The sequence below is a fragment of the Atractosteus spatula genome, chromosome 16, assembly GCF_055471065.1.
Source record: "Atractosteus spatula isolate fAtrSpa1 chromosome 16, fAtrSpa1.hap1, whole genome shotgun sequence".
NCBI lineage: Eukaryota > Metazoa > Chordata > Actinopteri > Semionotiformes > Lepisosteidae > Atractosteus > Atractosteus spatula.
Genome location: NC_142721.1, coordinates 8,776,605 through 8,796,136, shown reverse-complemented (window position 1 = coordinate 8,796,136; position 19,532 = coordinate 8,776,605). Strand labels below are relative to the sequence as shown.

The following is a 19,532-nucleotide window of genomic DNA, read 5'->3' as shown; positions in this document are numbered from 1 at the left end:
CAAGTGGTGAAAGAAAATGTCATCTACTTGGTCAGTAATAAATATTTATTCTGATAACTGTCATTAGCTTTAGCAGTGCCCATACACTCATAAGTCATCTGAAGGTTAATTTTAGAATGGAATCATGCTTCACATAGCCTTTAGATTGCCTTGGCTTTTAATTGACATACTTGTTAAAGAATATTGTATTGACAGATGTGAAAACCGACCGATTTTGTTTCAGTGATTAACAATAAGCAATTCTCTCTTAAACAGAGATCAAGGCTAAAGGCTCACTCAGTATCCTTAACAAACACATTGAATTTACTTCATAGCCCTAACATAAGTCATGGTCAAGATGTGAGTTAAAGATATATTTTTCATGCTCTTGGGTCTTTCCTTGATCAAGAAATGTATTAAGAATTACCAACAGAAAACTGAAAATATCCAGTTCTCTATGTCTTCCCAAAACCATTATTTTGGCTTTTAGGTGATATTGATGTCTTAAACTGTTCAAAAATTGCTCTTTAACATATTTCCAACCAATGTAAAATACTGTCTTTTAATTTCCAAATGCTTAATACCTGGTACATGATCACACTTAACATCTTACCTTTCATTTTAACAACCATTTAATTGCCAAAATATTTTTTATCATATATTAAAGTAATGTATTATTTCTCACTTTTTTTAAACATGCCCACTTATTAACTTTGGTTTGATTTAGTGTTTTATGAAGTTATTATTTTTGGATATTTGCAGTTGCATGTGGAAAATGCATTAGTTAAATTTTCAGGAAATTGCTTTACTGAAGTGTTGTGGTTTTTTCACACTGCCCTGTATTAATGAGTTATTATTCATTGTTTCTTTGGTTGAAAAAAGGCTTGTATCTTGGTTGTATTTTTTTTTGCAATAATTCTTTCCTTGAAAGAGCAATTAACAATTTTGTTATATTTTATATATTGTTATATTTTTGGTAAGTATTTTCTGTATAACTGTGCATAAATGGAGAGAAAGATAGAGAAGAAATAGTGTTGAGGTCAACTTGATATGTAGCTCTGCTGGTACAAATTTTTTTGGTGTTTTAGATTCCGTTGCCTGTTTTACAGAAAGGCTTTCAAAGATGACATGAAAATCACTGTTCCTGCTTAAACAGGGTTTAATGCTATTTTAATATGCTTCTCGGTTTCTGTTATAGTTTGCCCCAGCATGTTTTTTAATAACTATAAAAGCTCGTATCTGCAATAATGTACAAAGTATGTTTTGTTTTTCTGTATTGTTTATAGATTCCAAAAAAACATAAATGTGTATTCAATATTTTTCTTGGCATTCTTCTTGGTCCACACTCCACTCCCCAAATGTTTATGCTTTCTATTAAATACACACCATTTCCTTTCTGGAAATCTTTTCTTTTTTGAGCTAATATACAGAAATGAAATGTATTTAAGTTTGTTTTAAACACTGTTCAGTTAAATAAAATATATTTATAAAATATGCTTATGGTACTCGTGTATTATACAAGGTTCCCATTATGTTTATATACTGTTTAACTTGTTTTGGGTCTCCAAAGATTAACAGAAATCTTCTCCATTGTTTACACAAAATGGTGAGTATATTACACATAGATCTTCATGTGCAGAAGTTGCCTTCTTTGATTCTCAAGCTATAGTCTTGAAGACCGCGTGTGCTTCAGAAGCATAGTACAATAGGTCCCTCAGTCTTCCTAAAGGGTGACGACTTAAGACAAGTACTGTACATGTTTCTGTTTATGTGAAACCAAATGAGCTCTATTTTGCAGAGAGTTTGAATTGTGCTATACTGTATATACTTTACTTTAAATTGTGGCCCCCTTTATTAGAAAGCAGAATTTATTAGTAGACTGTAATAAATTAATCTCTTAAAGAACTATCTTGTAATTTTTAAGTTAATGAAATCTGCTACAAATTTGTTAAATTCCACAGCTGTGGCACCACTTTGTATTTCAAAGCTAAGCAAGAATGTGACTGGATCTGGGACTGATTGGTGATGTGATGCAAGATCTCCAAGGAAAACCAGGTTTCTCCTGTAAGTAGAATTGCTGGACTAGTGGGTGGCAGTTTTCATTCCGTACCAGAATTTCCTAAATACTCCACTGTGGAGACCAGGGACAATGTTCTATAGAAAGTTCTCTCTCTCCTTTGCATAAGAGGTTGAACCAAAGTCCAGGTCCGGTCCGGATCCCAAGACAGTCTGTGTATGAGTAGTGGTGTTACCCGTGGTGTTCAGGCTGATTTTCACTTTGGACTTCCCTGAACTCCTCCCATAAATTAATTCAAGTAGTATATCTCCTCTCCACCAGTTCTGCTGTGTAGTGGGGCTTCTGGCACATAATGGCCATAATGTCATATTCCACCTAGGTAGGTGCTGTCCCTAATCCAAGGTGGATTAAGTAGGTTCCCTCGATGATGTGGAGTGGTTTGGGATCCTTTGGTATGAAAAGTGATATATAAATGAAATTAATTCTTATTAGGAATAGCAGGTCTGCAGTATCCACCAACTCTCTTGAGCTCTTGAACTTTCTGTTCAGATTGTGATCTGCATCACACAATCTGCATACAATTTCTTTTAATTGGGAAATGTAGGTGAGCACAAACTGTGTTCATGGATGTGTTGTATATATGCCGTAAATGGTATAATGTATTCACACCTCCTACTAAATAGTAGATATACAGTATTAATATAATTAATGTAATAATTGAAAATCATATTATATCATTTAAAACTATTTTAGAAAAGAAAATAAATGCTCAATTTATGTATTCCTTTTCTTTCTGTTTTTTGTAGATTTGTCCATAGTATCCCATATGATTCAAACCCCTTTTTAAAAACAGCAGAAATTCAGGTATTATTGTTGCCATACATGTGTTCTTATGTTTAAATTTGAAATTCCATCCAATCCCACTATAACCCAGTGAGATTGTTGTTTTTCCTTTGATATTGGGGTGAATGTTGATGAAATTAAGATAAGCAGTCATCTCTATGTACCACAATACGTGGTATGCAATATCTGTACCCGGCTTCTTCACTGCCTGTAAACAATACCACTGAAAAGAAGCCTTTGTTAAATCCAGTGTCCATCTTTCAATTCTATCATGTAATCCACCTTTTTCCTTTTAAATATATGATTTTTGACAAGCTACTAAGAATAGGAAAGAACATCAAAGGAGGGGGGCATTCATCTGTAACTTCAAACACTGCATTACAGAAATAAATTAAAGAGACAAGAGTGTAGTACGCAAACATTTTTAACATAAAAAACTCAACAAAAGCTTCTACTGGAAACATTTCTGTTCTGGAGTTGTTTATTCTTGGTTTCATACAATTGAGGAAATTGGGCTTTGGAAAAAAAAACTGCATACCGATACTTCACCAAAAAGAAACCAGCTTTAGACCTTATTTATAATCCCTGAAAAACAATAAAAAATATAAAGCTTTGATTACTGGCTCACTGAAAAGAAAAATCCTGTAATTTATGTAAGGATTATTTATTTTAATGATTAACACTTAAATTTTAAGAAATTCATATTTAGGATTTTTTTCTGAGATGTACACACATCTGAAGTAGTTCAGGATTCACTATATCACATTAAATAGTATCGATTGAGTAAGGTTCTTTGGGGTGGTTATTAATTTTCTTTGTGACAAAGATGAAAATAGACACTTTGCCCAAGAGATAAAGTGTGATATTGTTTAACCTTCAAGCTTCCAGTTGAAAAACTGGCTGAATTGTTATCACAAAATGTCTATCATTTCCATGAACCTCTGAACTGCAGTACACACCTGAATTGTGCTGCCAAAGCTTTCTCATGTTTCGTAGAGCTTGGGCTGACTGCCAGTGGACATGTTGACAAAATTCTACAAAATTCTGACCCTTTTGGCACCACAGGCCTCTGTAAATTAACTGAATTAGACTAGCCAGAAATATATCACCACATATGTCAATCAAATATTTAGGAGGTTGGAATGTTGGAAAGCTACGGATTGAAACGCAAACAACAGAAAAGCTATTTCAATTCTTTCAGTCTTTAAGTTCTCTTTATGAACTTCTCTCTTCTCCGGTTTCTCCAGTTTGTGCATTTGAAAAATGAAAAGAGGCAAGAGTGACTCAGATTCATTCAGGCTAGCTAACCGTGAAAGGTTCTTGGATTTATATCTCGCATAGAGCATGCCCATATGTTCCATTTCAGATTTAATTACTTTGTACCTGCACAGAAAGAACATACGTTATAACCTATAACTACATTTTAATTATTCCTATGCATCCACACCTTTTTCTTTTTTATCTTAACCTTGTTCTGCTGTTTCAAAAGGCAAAACTCCTGCTAAGTTTGTATCTGCTATATATAAAATATTAGATCTTGCTCAAAGAGACTTGATGTTAAGATATTTTGGCATTAACTAAAATAAACTGCACTTTTCAAAAAATCACCAACTACCTAAGCAACATAATATTCATTAAAGCTTTCTCACCTTTTCTGGATCATCACCAAGCTTTTTCGGAAAGTGAACTTCTTGAGCAATCGATGACGCTAATGAATGCTCAAGTGAATGTAAATCCAATGTGCCAAAACCCAGATACATTACTTTCGCTGAATCCTCTTTGGTGACAACTGGATATTTTGAGCAGGCAATTGATACACGTGTAAGACCTGTGCATGATTAATGACTAATTTTTCCATGAACAGGCTGATTATTATAGATTATTAGGATTTTATCCTCATGTAACAATAGGAGAACTCAAAAGATCCAACAATATTATTTTAAGGAATGCATAGTTCTATATACCAAAGAGAAGTTAACTCCTTGTGGTTCTTAAGCAGGTTGGTGCTAACCTTGTGTTGTCCAGGTTCAACACCTCTACTATATGACAATAGCAATGGTCCCCCCCCCCCCAGTCTTTGCTTTTCTAGTAAATGTCATTCAGGGTTCTTAATAACAGATGACTAAGGAGCAATGAAAAATATTATTCTATAGGAAATCTTTCAGATAACACAAGGAAACAATCCTGTGCCACTCTCCAGTTATACCACACTCTCATTTCTTTGATGAAACGATCTTCTAACCATCAAGAGGGTAAGTAAAATAAAACCATTTCTTTTCTGAGTGACAATATTTAAAAACATCCAATGCTTCTTTCAGACAGATCTTTTTTTAAAAAGGCACTTAAATATAAGGCCTTCTGTGCAGATTTGAAAGGCTTATTATGTAAATTCAATATACCTGCTGCATTGAGTGCTTTGGCAAAAAAAAATATTCCTGTTCTTTTAAAGTGTGTTTTGATAAAGCAACAGAGCTCGTTACACATCTAGACCTTTGCAATATTATGAAAATATATTTTGAAACATACTTATTCATGACACCTCTTATTGTATTAAGTTCACCCATTCCACTTGAGGAAACAAAACCCCAAAGGTTTGTGCTTTTCTTATGATCATTCTGATGTGTTTTTCCATTGGGTCCAGTGGTTCGTCTTCTTTCATAGGGATTCCAAAAGAATGGATTGTAATTACAATTATAGCTTTCATGTCTGCGAAGGTTCTCTAAAATTACTCTTTTATTGTCTAAATAAATTACACATAGACTGGCCATAGACATCCAGAGATGGTAAGGTTTGTTTTCTTTTTTTAATAGTACACAATATTTTTAAACAACAGCATTTGGTACAGGGTAGGATAAAAATGTCCTGCATCTGTTATCAAGTGTTCTTAAAATAATGCTTCTTGTTTATACCTATATACTGTATATTAACGGTATATGTAGTATCTTTTTCCTTCTCTTTCTTTACATTACCAACAGTTTAAAGAAATATTACTCTAGTTACCCTGCATGGCATTAGTTTAAAGTAAGACAAATATTCCTCCGACCTGTTGTACTCTTTGGAAAAGAAATTGTTACACTGCGATCCCTTAACCTACAGTTGCTATGCAGTTTAGTTTACAAACTGCAAACAACAAAAACAGTACTTCTGGATGAGCACTAGATGGCAACCGTTGACACATTAAACATCCATTTGCAAATGCTGAACCTTTATCAAATCTAGCTAAAATTAATTACACACTATTACATTTTGATTAGGTTCTGTATAATTCACTCAGTGGCAAATGACTTGCAAGATAAAGTTAAAATAGCATTAAATGTCTGCAAGGGTACTTTAAAAAATATTATGTTATTAGGTTATTAAATTAGGGCAGCAAGCAGGTTTTCATTTATCAAATGAATTGAACATAATCCATATTGTAGTCTGTCCAGTTATTGTATATATTTAACCGGATGCAGGTGTTTTAAATTTAAACCCTGCACAGAAGGCACATTTCATGGCAATTTACAAGTACTAAATATGAGCTGATTTTGTACCTCTTGAAGAAAACAGCAGTCTTCTAATTTGCTGAACATTTCACAACCTTAACATAAAATGTGGTTCATTCGTGGTGATAAGAAGCAATAAGGAGCTGAAACATTTTTACTTCCAGGTTGCAACATTTTCAGTTATGTGTCTGCCATGTTGCAAAATATTCAGTATGGCGCCAATTAGTCATTTGATGGAAAACTCAAGATGTATCTGAATATGCTGCATGCGGATAGTGGATAAAAACAGGCAGCTGTCACCTTGCGGTAAATAAAGCAGAAGTTATTGGTCACTTAGTCTTCTATCCCTGTGTTTTAAATACTCATATGAGGTTAAGACACAGTGTCAAAGAAACCATGACTCTGTATCCTGACCTTTATGAGTATTGTTGCAAAACACTAATGAATGTATTGTATATGGAAGTGTATTCCTTACCTGCCGTCCGTCAGTCCATGAAACACCTGCTCACTTGCCAGTTTCTTGGGGGGATCGGTACAAAGGTTAACTCCCATTATTGCAGTGGAAAGAGCCATCGCTTGTGCATGGTTCTGAAAAAAAAAAGTTCTACTTTCTCATAAGGACACAAGATGAAGAACAAGAACACCATTCAGTCGTATCCATGATGTGAGATTCAACATGCCCTAGCAGTTCAGGTTTCGAGTATAATAATATTTTATACAATAATAAAATAAGTACAATAATATTTTTTTGTACCTTTCTAAATGTGAAGTAGGAGAATATTAGGTAACGCTACAGAACGTGTGTATTCAAGCATGAATCCCTTGTAACGTGTAATTTATAAAGAGAATATTAACACAGAACCAATATCCTTATGTGAAGTGATCGGTTATTACTGATGAATTGGACGGTTATTAACTGAACTACGATATTTGTCATTAATAACATTTATAATTATCATGGGTTACGTCAGTGTTTAGTACTATGTTATGTGCTTGTAGAGATTTATTTGTGCCCCTTAAAATTACGTATTACTGAACATTGTGCTGTAACCTCGATTATTCTGAGTTATTGCCTTTTATTCACCTTGTCTAAAAATCTATATGTGAATATAGATTTTTAGACGTTTCACACCCTCACTAATGGCAGTAACCCTCAGAAGCTACAGTAGCTTGACTGTCCATTCAGACTCAGAACAGCAAGGGTCACTGTGAGGTGATGAGGCAAAGTAAAGAGTGGCCAGTTTTTCACTGCCAGCACACGGAAGAGTAAACCTCAGCTCTTTATTAGCCTGCAAAGATCAGCTGCTCAGCTCTTCCGGGATCTTCACTACCAGCAATCTAATTACATACAGTAGCAGCAAAAAATCTCTTACTCATGTGAGCATAGAGTCACTTTATCATTTGGCAGGAAAATTGTTACAGAGCTGAACTTTTGATTTATTGTTTTAATTAGAATTTTTGTAAAATTTTTGTTGAATTTTTGTTTTGTTTTTTCTCTTCAGCCTAGGAAAGACCTATGGAAATTGGTGGAAGTCAACCTTTCGGTTACAAAGTGCATACAAAAGTCTAAACCAGCAAGCTCAGGCAGCACAGGCAGCAGATTACCACTGGTGGCCAAAGGGCCCAACTGGCAGTACAGCTAAAACAGAAGGTAATACAGGGTGCAAGAAAGGACTATACTGTGAATGGGATGGTAGACCACTTGACAGAAGAATTTTGCACAATCGTGTAAACAATCAGGCACTCAAGAACTAAATGATTAATGGACTTGAAATTCCTGATTTCTGAAAGTATTGTAGTACAGTATACGTGATACAATCATGGATACAAAAACCTAAATCAACATAGTGTGGTGCAACACTGGACACTCCACTTTACAGGTAATGGGGACTCCCCTCCACCATCAACAATGTGTAGCCCCCAGCTGGATGATGTGACAGCAGACAAAGTGCACCAGTACACTGACCACACACCAGCTATCAGTGGGGAGGAGGACAGAGTGATGAAGTCAATTCATAGATGGGGATTATTATAAGGCCGTGAATTGGTAAAGGCCCTGGGGGAAATTTCTGTTGAGGGTTCAGTTCAGTGTAAATTAATCCTCTTCCCTCCATCAAACTCTTGTCTTTGGGGTGTTCTGGTATCCCATCCTGCAAACTGACTTTCAAGTCTTTCAGCTTCATGGCAAAAGTCTGTTTCATGTTTTACAAATTCAGATAACTTCCCAAGATAAACACTCCCAAGCAGTGATTATGTAGGTGGAAAATGTCATGATCTTTTTGTAGATTTTCACCTTTAAAGGTGTGGAGCTGCTTGGCAAACATTAAGCAACTTCATCTGTGGAGCCAATTAGCTTTGAAGGTTTTCTTGATGGTGCAATCTCAAACTTGGCGATCTTCATGGCACTGCTGACGCACAATATGAAAGTATTAAAGAGAAGGAAACCAGCCAGACATGCAAGGACTGATGTATAGTGAAATGACTCCAGTCTTCACATCACCTGAGGGAGGCAGTGCAGCCCACTGCTCAGTGCAGTGCTGGGCGAGATATTCAGGTGTCAGATTTCATGCTCACTAGTGTTTAACTGAATGACCCCCAGGGCATCTCTTGTTGCTTTGTGCAGCAGCCCCACCCAGCTGTAAAACAGTTTAAAAGCAGGACACTACAGCCCTAAATGGGATCTGAAACTGGAGGAGGGTTGTTTGGGGGTAAACAGTTTACAAGCTGTGAGCTGTTATGACTGCTGGCTTAGCAGCTTTGTAATTTAAGATTTTTTCCTTGGAGGAGATAAACTGTCAGTGCTTAATAACTGGAGCCCACCATATACAATATCACTCTCTGTATATTCACTTTTCATAAGCAGGATTTTATTTTTAGTTTCCAGACCTGCATTCAATTTCAGTGCATCATTCATTCATTCTTGGTCTCTCAGCTGCACCTGTTACTACCCAAAGGTTTAGAATGAACATTATTAAGATTATTTTACTTAGTGGTAATTTGTTACAGCTTTTGAAATGACCATTTCAAAACAAGAATAAAATTAGATTGTTTTAGAATATGGCTCTGGAAACAAAAGCGGAGACATAATTGATCAAAATCTAGTATAATAATATCTGAACTAACATAGTATAATAATATCTTGATAAGGAACATTGTTAATACATTTTATTCAGATATTAGCTCGTGAAGGTAAAGGTATCGTTGTGTACGGAGAGCACTATCACTTCCATTTTAGAATAACATTTTAATTTAGTTGAAGTTAAATTGGCTTTAGCCGAAACTGGATTGTTTTTATACAGTGATTTACAAAATAATATTCTAGGTGTGTGAAGTGAGTGGGGATTATGGGTTTGTGGTTACAAATTTACATTCCAGAAAGGTCCACCTCATCCAAATCATCATAAAACTGTTACAGGTGTTAACAGATCTTTTCAATCAACACATGGCCAGAGCTGGGTGGGCAAGGAGCTTAAATTGCTAGCTTAAACCTGGTGAAGAAGCTATGGCCTCCAGGGAATTTCTGAATGGTAAAGTAAAGGGAGTTCATCACTAACAATTAAATGCAGCTCTTTCAGCTGCTAACCAAACCAAACACTTGGAAGATAGCAACATAGTTTCTGTTCACAGAAACAAAAACTGGAAATGGACCAATAAAATCTATTACTTAAAAAGTATTCACTCCAAAAAATGAGGTATGATCAGGTGTCATAATGTGGAATTCATTTTTACTTTCCTTGTGCAAGGGTTCTAAACTATGTTGCTAAATCACCACCACTTTTCCTTTAACCCAGAAATATTCCCTCTTTCTACATGTGAAATCAGTATTACTTTCCTGTCCAAAATAGATGGGAGAGGCCAGGCTATCCTGTAATCCAGTTAGTTTCCTGTGCTTGATAGATATGTATTCAATCATCTGTTGGTGTACTGTAGGTTGTTATATTTTGTAGTTTAAAAGATTGCTTTCATTAGAGAATCCTGTATTATGTGTACTGGTCATACATTGTAAAGATTGCAATTCTTGCTGCTACTGTATATTTGATATTCATGCATTTTTATTTCAGGTGCTGCATTTGTTTGTCAAAGCATTTTGCAGTAAAACTGGCAACATTAGGCCTCGTACTGCATTATTACATTGATTCTGTAGATTCTTGAAACACATCGGAGTTGTGGTGAATCAGAGTTCAAATGATCAGCTCTCATAACGACTGTGGTTCAATTTAAATGGCCATCCTTATTTGACACCCAAAGAAGGCTCCACAGATGAAACGTTGTATTTCTTTTCTTCTCTTTTCAGCGTGGAATAAACCTTTACTTGTTCGTTTGCAGCCTACGCATGCTGACGCACCAACCTACTTGAACTACTTATTTGATCAGTACCTACAGCAGAGGAAATCTGGAGCTTCTTAGCATTGTTCAAAACAAGTGTAAATCAAACTCACTTCTTAGAAGGCTAATTCGCTGTAGAGACTCCGTTCCCACCTAGACTCTCAGGCACTTCACTTAATTATTTGAGTAGCTAGACAGGTTTAATGGTTCTCTGCTGGCCTCAAAATCATTTAATTGTAAATGTGCCTTCAATGAAGCATATTGTTTAAACTGTCTCAGTTTAAAAAAAAACGGTTACATTTATTTTGTAAAGTAATTTCTCAATCACCTAATCAATTCAGTGATTAAGAGCTCAAATGGGAATAAAGTGCCCACAAAAGATCACGAGACCCTTGAGAAATGGACTTTTAGACCCCTGGTTTAAACTGTGTGCTTATCTTGTGTATGAGGGGCTGTCTGTTCCAAATTTGTTGACAAACCTGATCTGCCTGTTCCCTTTCACACCCACATGCGCGCACACACACACTAAAAGGTTTGTGTTTGAAACTGTGTGCAGTTGCTGAGAATCTTCAAATCCCCAAATATTCACACTATCACAGATTTATAATTTAAACTGAATACAATGGTAAATTAATTTATGAAACTTCTAAGAAAACAGAGGCCTGTTCCTTGATAAAAATGATGCTTGGTATTGGATATCTAAATGAATTTTGTCAAGCGCTGCACAGAATACTTATGAACGCTGTTCTTGGGTGTTTGTATATTTTCTAAAGATTTTGTGTTCTGAAGCCTCCACGAGAAATATTAGGGATCACCTTGACCATATGAAAAGCAATTTAAATTTTTTTCAGATGCTCATCATTTTTTAAACGCATGCTGCCATCAGAACCACCTCCTTGTTACTGTGATAGCACTGTGCCCCTTCATAAACCTTGCCTCATGAACATGCTTCGAGTGTAAGGTTATGAATCAGTTTCGATACTGGCAGGTATCTATGGTTATGCTTCCTGGTTACACAATGGTAATGTTTAACCAAGAGCTTGTGCAACTGTTTTAATAGGTGACCTGCAGACTCAAATAAAGGTCCCAGTTTACCACCTCACAACCAATGTTTTGCCTCGCTAACGCCTCATACACAGGAACCAAAAGGCAGGAGAGCTCTTCCATACCCTTAGTTTTTGCATAAATAAACATACCTTTTGATATTTAATGGTACTGTCCTGGAACACCACCGCCCAAGAGAACAAAGGAAAATCAAGATTAAGTAATGTTAGAAAGCATCTTTGTAATTAGCAGGCCTTTTTATTAGTTGAGAGACAAATCAAGGGAGAAATTGGGTTACTGAGGCTTGAATGTTTGGCAGAGGTTTTCAATGTTGTTGCCAAGCTGTTACACGGAATGAAAAACGGGTCTTACGCAGCATGAAATGCAGTGATAATGGGACTTCACTTACATTACAAGGACTTAAACTTCTCTCGTCACTGCAAAATTGTATTATATTGTAGATGCCACTTTCTGTTAAGCTGTTTTTCCCAACATGTTTAGTGACCTGTTTTTTTGTTTTGCCTGTTTTCTTTTTTAGCTTACCACTCTTATCCAGCACAGCTCTGTCAATCTGAGGACAACTAGTGCTGGTATCCCATAAAGATTTACAAATGTTTATTATATATACATTATGCAGTACATGTACATTTAAACCTTATAATAAACCTAATAAGACATATTTATACTGGCTATTGGAAAAGCAATATAAAATACTGCTCTAAATTTGGAACTGCAATATATGTCTATATATGCACAGATCAGTGTTACTATCATTTTAGAAAATCTTTCATCTATTTATTAAAGCAGTATATCTGTAAACAGTGTATACCTACTTTAAATGGTAGGAAGGTAAGGTCCTCTTTTCAGGTTATAAAGGCCCATGGGGGAATAGGGGGCAAGGGCCACCATTTTTCTCAACCATCCAACACTGGAGGTGGAGGTGATCAGCATCACACTCCAGCCAGTCTATTACCCCTAGAAGGATTAACGCCCAGTACTCATTTGGAAAGCAGGCTGATTGGATCTGGGAGCTCTCTGGAAGGAATTAGAGCAAGCTCCATCACTTGCCCCTACATGGGATTGAACCCAGGACCTTCCAACAGGAGCTAGATGCCCTTGCCCTCTGAGCTACCACGGCTCCACTTACTTTAAAAAAGTTCACTAATTCCTTGTAAAAAAATGAAACACTTCTTTTTCCTACAAAGTTTTTTTTGCACAAAGATTCTTGGGAAGGATGTGCTCAAGCAGTTAGTCTGGCAGAAACAGAAGTCTGGATCTGTGTTTTGGCTCCCGGAGTGCAGTTGCCACTTCACAAGATGCAGATTTGTGAGTTTCTCCAACACCATCCCATGCGGTTGCTCCATTTCTGTGTCCTCACAAATAACGTGCCCACAGACATGACAACTGCTGATGGATTTTTTTCAAAAAATAAGCTGTTGGGTTTTACGGACTTCTATACCTAAAGACAACAGTGTAAAAAAAAAAGGCTCTTGAAAGACGGCTTGCTTAGACACGACCGGGCAAGTTAACTACTACGAATCCTTACCAAGGCATTATGTAGGATCTAAACACATGCCCTCTGGTCGCTAACTTGGAATTCAAGGTTTTGCAATTGCCTCCCACCAAATTTTGATATATCGTTTCTGGATCTTTTTCAGTCCTGTCATGTAGCAGCATGTTTCCTCAGCTGCATCAGGGTGAAACAGCACAGCACCAGGACTGCTCACGAAACATGAGAACAGTTGGTCTCGTCGTTTGTTTTATTCAAATTCCATTTTCCTTTTAATCATTTGCATTGCCCTATTTTCCCATTATTTGATACATATCCTTGTTTTTGCCTTGGGTCTTATTCCCCTCGCTCGCCATTGCTCGGACCACTGTCAAGCTCTCCCAGATGTGTGCTGCTCAAAGGTCACTCTCCGGGCGAAGTGATCTCAAGATCCTGTAAAACAATATGTTGTGTTCCTTTACGGACATTCATCCCTTGTTAATTACTCGTATTCACTTCTGGAAATTCTTTTCAAATGCTGATTTTATTGGGAAGAATCGAATAGACTTCGACACATTGCTTGTAGCTCGTGACCCTCTGTAGGATGAAGCATCTGTAGATAATAGATGGCTACTGATCCTAACAGAAATAATAACAGAATGACTCAATAGTAAAGTCAGCATGTAAGACGTGAAGCTAGAGGAAAACGGTCATTTAAAAAACGTCTTTAAGTTTTGCATTATGCGGCAGTGACTTCATCAAGAATGTGCACAGGAGGCGTTTATTATTTCATTAAAAATCATGCATAAGTTCCTGTTTAACCACATTTTGCAATGTTCACAGCTGGTTAGACCAGTTTAACAAAATACAATACTAATGTTGTGTGGTAGTCACTATGCAGTCCTCACAGATGTGAAGGGTCGACTGAATTGCTATACCTTCTTCCTCAAGAACTCTGGTTTATTTTCACACAGTCTTAAAATGAGCAAATCTGAATTCACTTGAAAAATAGAGTATCTGTTTTTAATGCTCAAGTTCTAGTTAACAGCAAATAGCTTAAAACACAGCATTTACAAATTCTATAATTCATCGTACTTTAACTAATAACCATTCTTAACGAGACAATTCTCGAGGTATTTAATTTTGATAAATGCGGTCTCTATCATCCTTTTGTTAAAATATGGTGGAAAAAGTAAAAAATTTAATTTTTAACACGACGACACGCTTCCCCTTAACCTTAATTAAGGAGGAAGAAAACGCCAGCATGAGTGTAAAAAGGGTTCATAAATAAGTCATTTTATTCGAAGACTATACATTACAAATGATAAAGTAGAAGCAGAGGCTAGAGCTAGACACGGTAAAGTTCAGAACTAGCGCGACTTACACAGCTGCAGCTCTTTTCCAAAAGATAAAACGTACAGTACGATACTCTGTTTAACTTGAATGAATGTCTGCGCGGATGGCGATGAGATACTAAGAAATGTATTCCCTGACCCTAATCCTCCCATTCCTTTCTGCACCAAAAATCTTAAATTGGCACTCACTTAAAGGGTACTGACATTATCGATCGGCCCCTTTTGATTTGAGTCTGGTAATGGGGAAGGGTGGAGGAGGAGGGGGGGGGGTCACTGGTGACGTCCATTTGAAAATTCCCTCCCTTTCCTTTTTTTTTTTGGTGTGTGTGTGTGTGGAGTTTGAAAGCGGCGTCTGTCGTGAGGTCATCTTTTCGGTGCTGGTCCCTCCTACCCCGGCTGGCGACGGGGTTTGGGATGACGCCACCCTCGCTCCGCCCTGGTGCGAGCTCGGTCTTCGCGTTCATCTCATTCCTCTTCTCATTCCGAGCATTCTTCGCATCCCTGTCGGTGCGCCGCCGATTCACGTACACAAAACCCGGCTGGCCCAGAAACACGAGAATAACTTTACACAGTTTACAAAGATTTAAACAGCACATACAAGAGAGAGAGAGGAAAAAAAAGAGAGAGAGAGAGAGGGGCCGAAATTAAAATCAAATAACACTAGCAGAGAGTGGTGTTTTGAGGTAAGTTTGCATTTAATGGTATGCAAAATGGTTGGAGCTGGGTAGTTGGGTAATAAAGTTGTGCCTTTCGACTAAAATGCATTAGATTCAAATAATAAAAATCGTATTAAGCATCACTGGTAACTAGTAGCGAGGGTTGAAAGTGGTTTGTTGATCTGTATACTGGGCTTTTACATTGTTTCTCGCCGCTCTTGCAACAGGGTGCTTTCACTTTGTCCACTGACTCACTGCGTTGTAGCCTGACATAGCACGAAAATCTGACATTTTTTACATTTTTTTGTAAAGAAGCCCGACCTTACGCACACTGGGGCTGCGATAACTCCCGATCACCGACCGTAGAGAGTCCGCAGCAGGGCTTTGCGACAAGTTCTGTCGAAAATGTGGCGTTTAAATCGACATTTGTACGCGATGAAGGATCAGATTGTTGCTGTTTTGTTCTCCAGAGTCGCTTCAGCTGGGAGTTGCGGATTGAAGTGGAACATTTTCAGAACTCCGCAAAAACATTGTATTCAAAGGAGACTCGTTGCAGCTTTAGGATAAACCCCCGCGTTTTTCTTCTTTGTTGTTTAATCAACTGTAAGTATTAAGTATTTTCTTCAATTTACCCTTTCGTTTTATATCCTTTTAATGAATTCTTTGCATTCCATTAACACTCGTTCCGAATGGTAAACTTGCGGTAGGTTATGGACTACTTGTTGCCGAAGAGCTTGTGGAAGGGACGTGTCGCAAAGGGAATGTCTTGGGGGGGGGAAAACGATAAGCTGTTGTTCGGCTTAAGATGGGGGAATTTTAAGAGAAAACGGAAAAAAAAAGTTGCGTGTAGTATTTGTGGATGAAACGAGCCATTGTGATCATACAAAACAACAACAAAAAAAATAAACCGTACGAGGGAAAAAAAAATCCGTCGACTCTATTTTATTAACTTTAACGAGCGATGTAATGTACTGTTGATGAGAGCAGGAGAAAGTCCATTTTTGGTGGGAGGCTTTGTAAATAATTTATTGGGAACGACTGCAACTGGGGAGGTCTTGAACAAAAGTAGCCTTCTGTGATTCTGTCAATAATTAAAACTTAATGATCTGAAACTGTAAAGATTGAAAGTTCCTCGAGTTATTTTTCTAAAGGATTTCTGATGTTATTAAGAGAGAACTTTTACTTACTATTATTTAAGTTTTTGTTGTACAATAATTCATGGTCATCCACGGTTCTTTGTTAGTTGTAGTTTTCTTCACAGACAGATAATGATCAGTGGAAAATTACTACGAAGTTCAGATTTTAATACATTTCAAAAAGTCTTTTTGCCATTTGGAAGCATTGTATCCACTGAAGGCCTCTGTTTGCAATTGTTTAAAAAATAAATAGTAATATTGTTTTATATTCAAGTTCCGTTGCTTTGCTGTCTGGATTAAGATAACTAAAATAAGTTATGTTTGATTTACCACGTGGCAACAGTGTAGGTGCGTCTTGCAATGTTTATTTTGGGGAAAACAAAATTGCAAAAATTAAACATCCCGACAAGGCCTGGACTTAAGAGGTTTGACTTCCCGGTAGTGATGTGGTTGCGAGTATTTCCAAAGAATTTTAGCATTTTTGGTTACAACGGTAAAGTTAATAGAGCTGGTGAAATAGGTTTTAGAAAAATAAACGCAGTAATATTGAAGTTTTTTTAAATATATAGTTCTTTTGCCGTTTTGATCGTGGACAAGGTACAGTATTGGTGGTGGTGGTGTGTGTTATTATTTAGAAAAAGTTAAACGTCGTTAACTATTTCAGAGCTTTAACGAGCGCTTTGAAATTAACAACCTAAACTGTGATTGTTTTCTGTCCAATTTAAATACGCCAAACCGTATTAAGATCAAAATCTATATCATTTGGAGGCTTATAGGTTTCTTATTGGGCTTTTTAGTTTTCTGTTAAAGAATGGTCATGACTCTTCTATTTTACTCATTTTATTACAATTTATATTGATATGGCCTAGTTTGATTCCACTTAAACACCTGCCTATGCAAATAGGTTAAAATTTCCAAAGGGCTGCTTTATTATATACATGGATGCTATAGAGGTAACCAAGCAGAAATGATAAAATATCCTGAAAAGTCTAAATAGAATAGTCTATTTGAAATAAAATTTCAAATGTATTTGACCCCCAGCAGCAATTCTGGATTAAAAAAAGAATTCTTGGAAATTTAGTAAGTGTTCATCCTTTTATCCTTCCTCAGTAGATTTTTTTTTTTGCAAGCAACTTGTACTGTTTGATTTGGAAATCTTTCTTGTAGTTGATTTTCTTTATAAGGTGTAAAATGAAATAAGACGAGCATTGTATTGTTTTATCTGTAGTTATTTCTTGATGTCTCTAACTAGGACAATTTGCTACTGTAAACAGATTGACTTCTAGCAGACTTAACCCTTGACAAAACAGGATGGTGAGGAGTAAATCTGTTTGCCGAGAGAAAATACCAAGGATAGCAATAGTTGCTTTGTTTCAGCTTATGCAACTACTGGACCTGTTGGACATCAGCCTGCATTACATTTACCAGTGGAAGAATAGAACATTGTCTCCCACAGGCCTAAGAGTGTGGTTATCGACTTTTCTATGTATATAATGTAGTGCATAGTATTAAAAGACCCAACACACAAGCAAAAGGGCATTTCACAGGTTGAATCATAATTAAATAATTTTTTACACTGCAATAACATAGTGAACAGTACACTTGATGTGCTTTATTAAATGGAGCATTTTTGTTTTTTAATGTGTTATCTTGAAATGATCTGGTTTTATACAAATAAGTGTTTCTGAGGTTAGTGGTTTTAGTTTAAGAAGCCTGTCCTCACACTGTTAGAGAAATGGGAACCAGCACACAACGTGAGTTTAAAAAGTTTACATCTTCTCTTTACCTAATCTTTTACTTGCTACAGTGATTGTCGACCCTAAATGAACATTAATTAAAAATCTTAGGTCTAGAAAGAGAATGTACTTTTTCCTGCTGAATCCCTGTTGTTGAAGATGAATTCATACTAAAAGTATCATTTTAATTACGTAAATAGTCATAGATGAATTTAATTGATATTACGTTTTTGCTGTGGTCTATAAACCAATGAAAATAAAAGAAAGTTCTAGATGGCACTTCTCAAAGATTTGTAAGCCAGTATTGGGAAATGTTAATTATGTGCGAACATACTAAATTTATATATGTTGGCATGGTTTGTTTTCTAAATACAGGAACAGATATATTTTTATGTGCACAGGTTTTAATTAAAATAATTTGCTGCAGCCTTTGAATTTGGAAAGCATTCAAATGAAATCTTTGACATGCAAATATGATTTGATTTTTATCTTGGATGTAACAGTACAGTGATGCTACACTGGAATAAAGCTGCGATAGTTGTTCACATTCTTAAATCATCATATTTGATAGGAAATACTTATGTTTTTGTTGTTTTACAACGTTAACCTTCACGGATTATTTAAGTAAAGGAAGATGGATCCTTTTCAGTCTCTGGAGACTGGTGTAAGAAAATCCCCATTCCACTGAGGAAAATATTTGTTTAAGGGTCATTGAAGTTTTCAACGTGAAGGTTAATACAGGTTTGTGCTATGGATACGAGTTCTGCAGCAGGGTCACTGTGACCTGCAATTCAGAATGTGACTGAAAACGGTAACAGGAGCTGCAGTTAAAATTGGATGATTTAGTTGTGATTTTTTTGTAGACGTGAACTGCAAAAAATCAAATAAAACCCTGTATGTTACACTTACACTTTGTTTTTTCACAAAATATAGAATGAGAAACATAATTAATATATTTGATGGTTTTCATAGTTCAGTACATTAGCGTTTTTTCATGTGCACTATGCCTTTTGTTCTGTAAGGTGTCGAGTAATGGTTGATTTTGTGAAGCAAGGTAAGCATACATACAAGATAAATGTTTAATTATTGCCATTTAGAAAATACTGTTTTAATTGAAAGTTGAAAAAGAAACAGTGCAAGATAAATTTCTGCACACCTTTTAAAAACAAGCGTTTTGAAAGGGTCCAATTCTCCCATTTCTTGCTTGCATACTGTTTTATTCAACATTTTTGTCCATGAATGCGTTTTAGTACTGATCCATTTCCTTGAATTCAGAATCATGTGACTTGGGGAAATAAAGACACCAACCCAAACTGGAATAAATTCTCATCGTATGGTGCATGTTTGAACGGAAAGACCAAAGTGACTGCTGACACAAAGACTAGAATATATTTCTACAGAGGCAAAGTGAAAAGAAACCAGGTGTTTTAAGAGGGCTCGCTGTTGGCTTGGTGGTGAACTGGTGG

At 36.3% G+C, this 19,532-nt stretch overlaps 1 protein-coding gene across 1 annotated transcript in view; it reads left to right on the top strand.

The window, feature by feature from the left end:
* Nucleotides 1–15,047: 15,047 nt before the first annotated feature.
* The window catches only part of LOC148819510 (transcriptional enhancer factor TEF-1-like), a 67,057-nt gene continuing 62,572 nt past the window's right edge, over nucleotides 15,048–19,532 (top strand). Inside the window, 1 exon segment of the mRNA XM_088934744.1 lies at nucleotides 15,048–15,221. The gene's annotated coding sequence lies outside the window, so the exon portion shown is untranslated.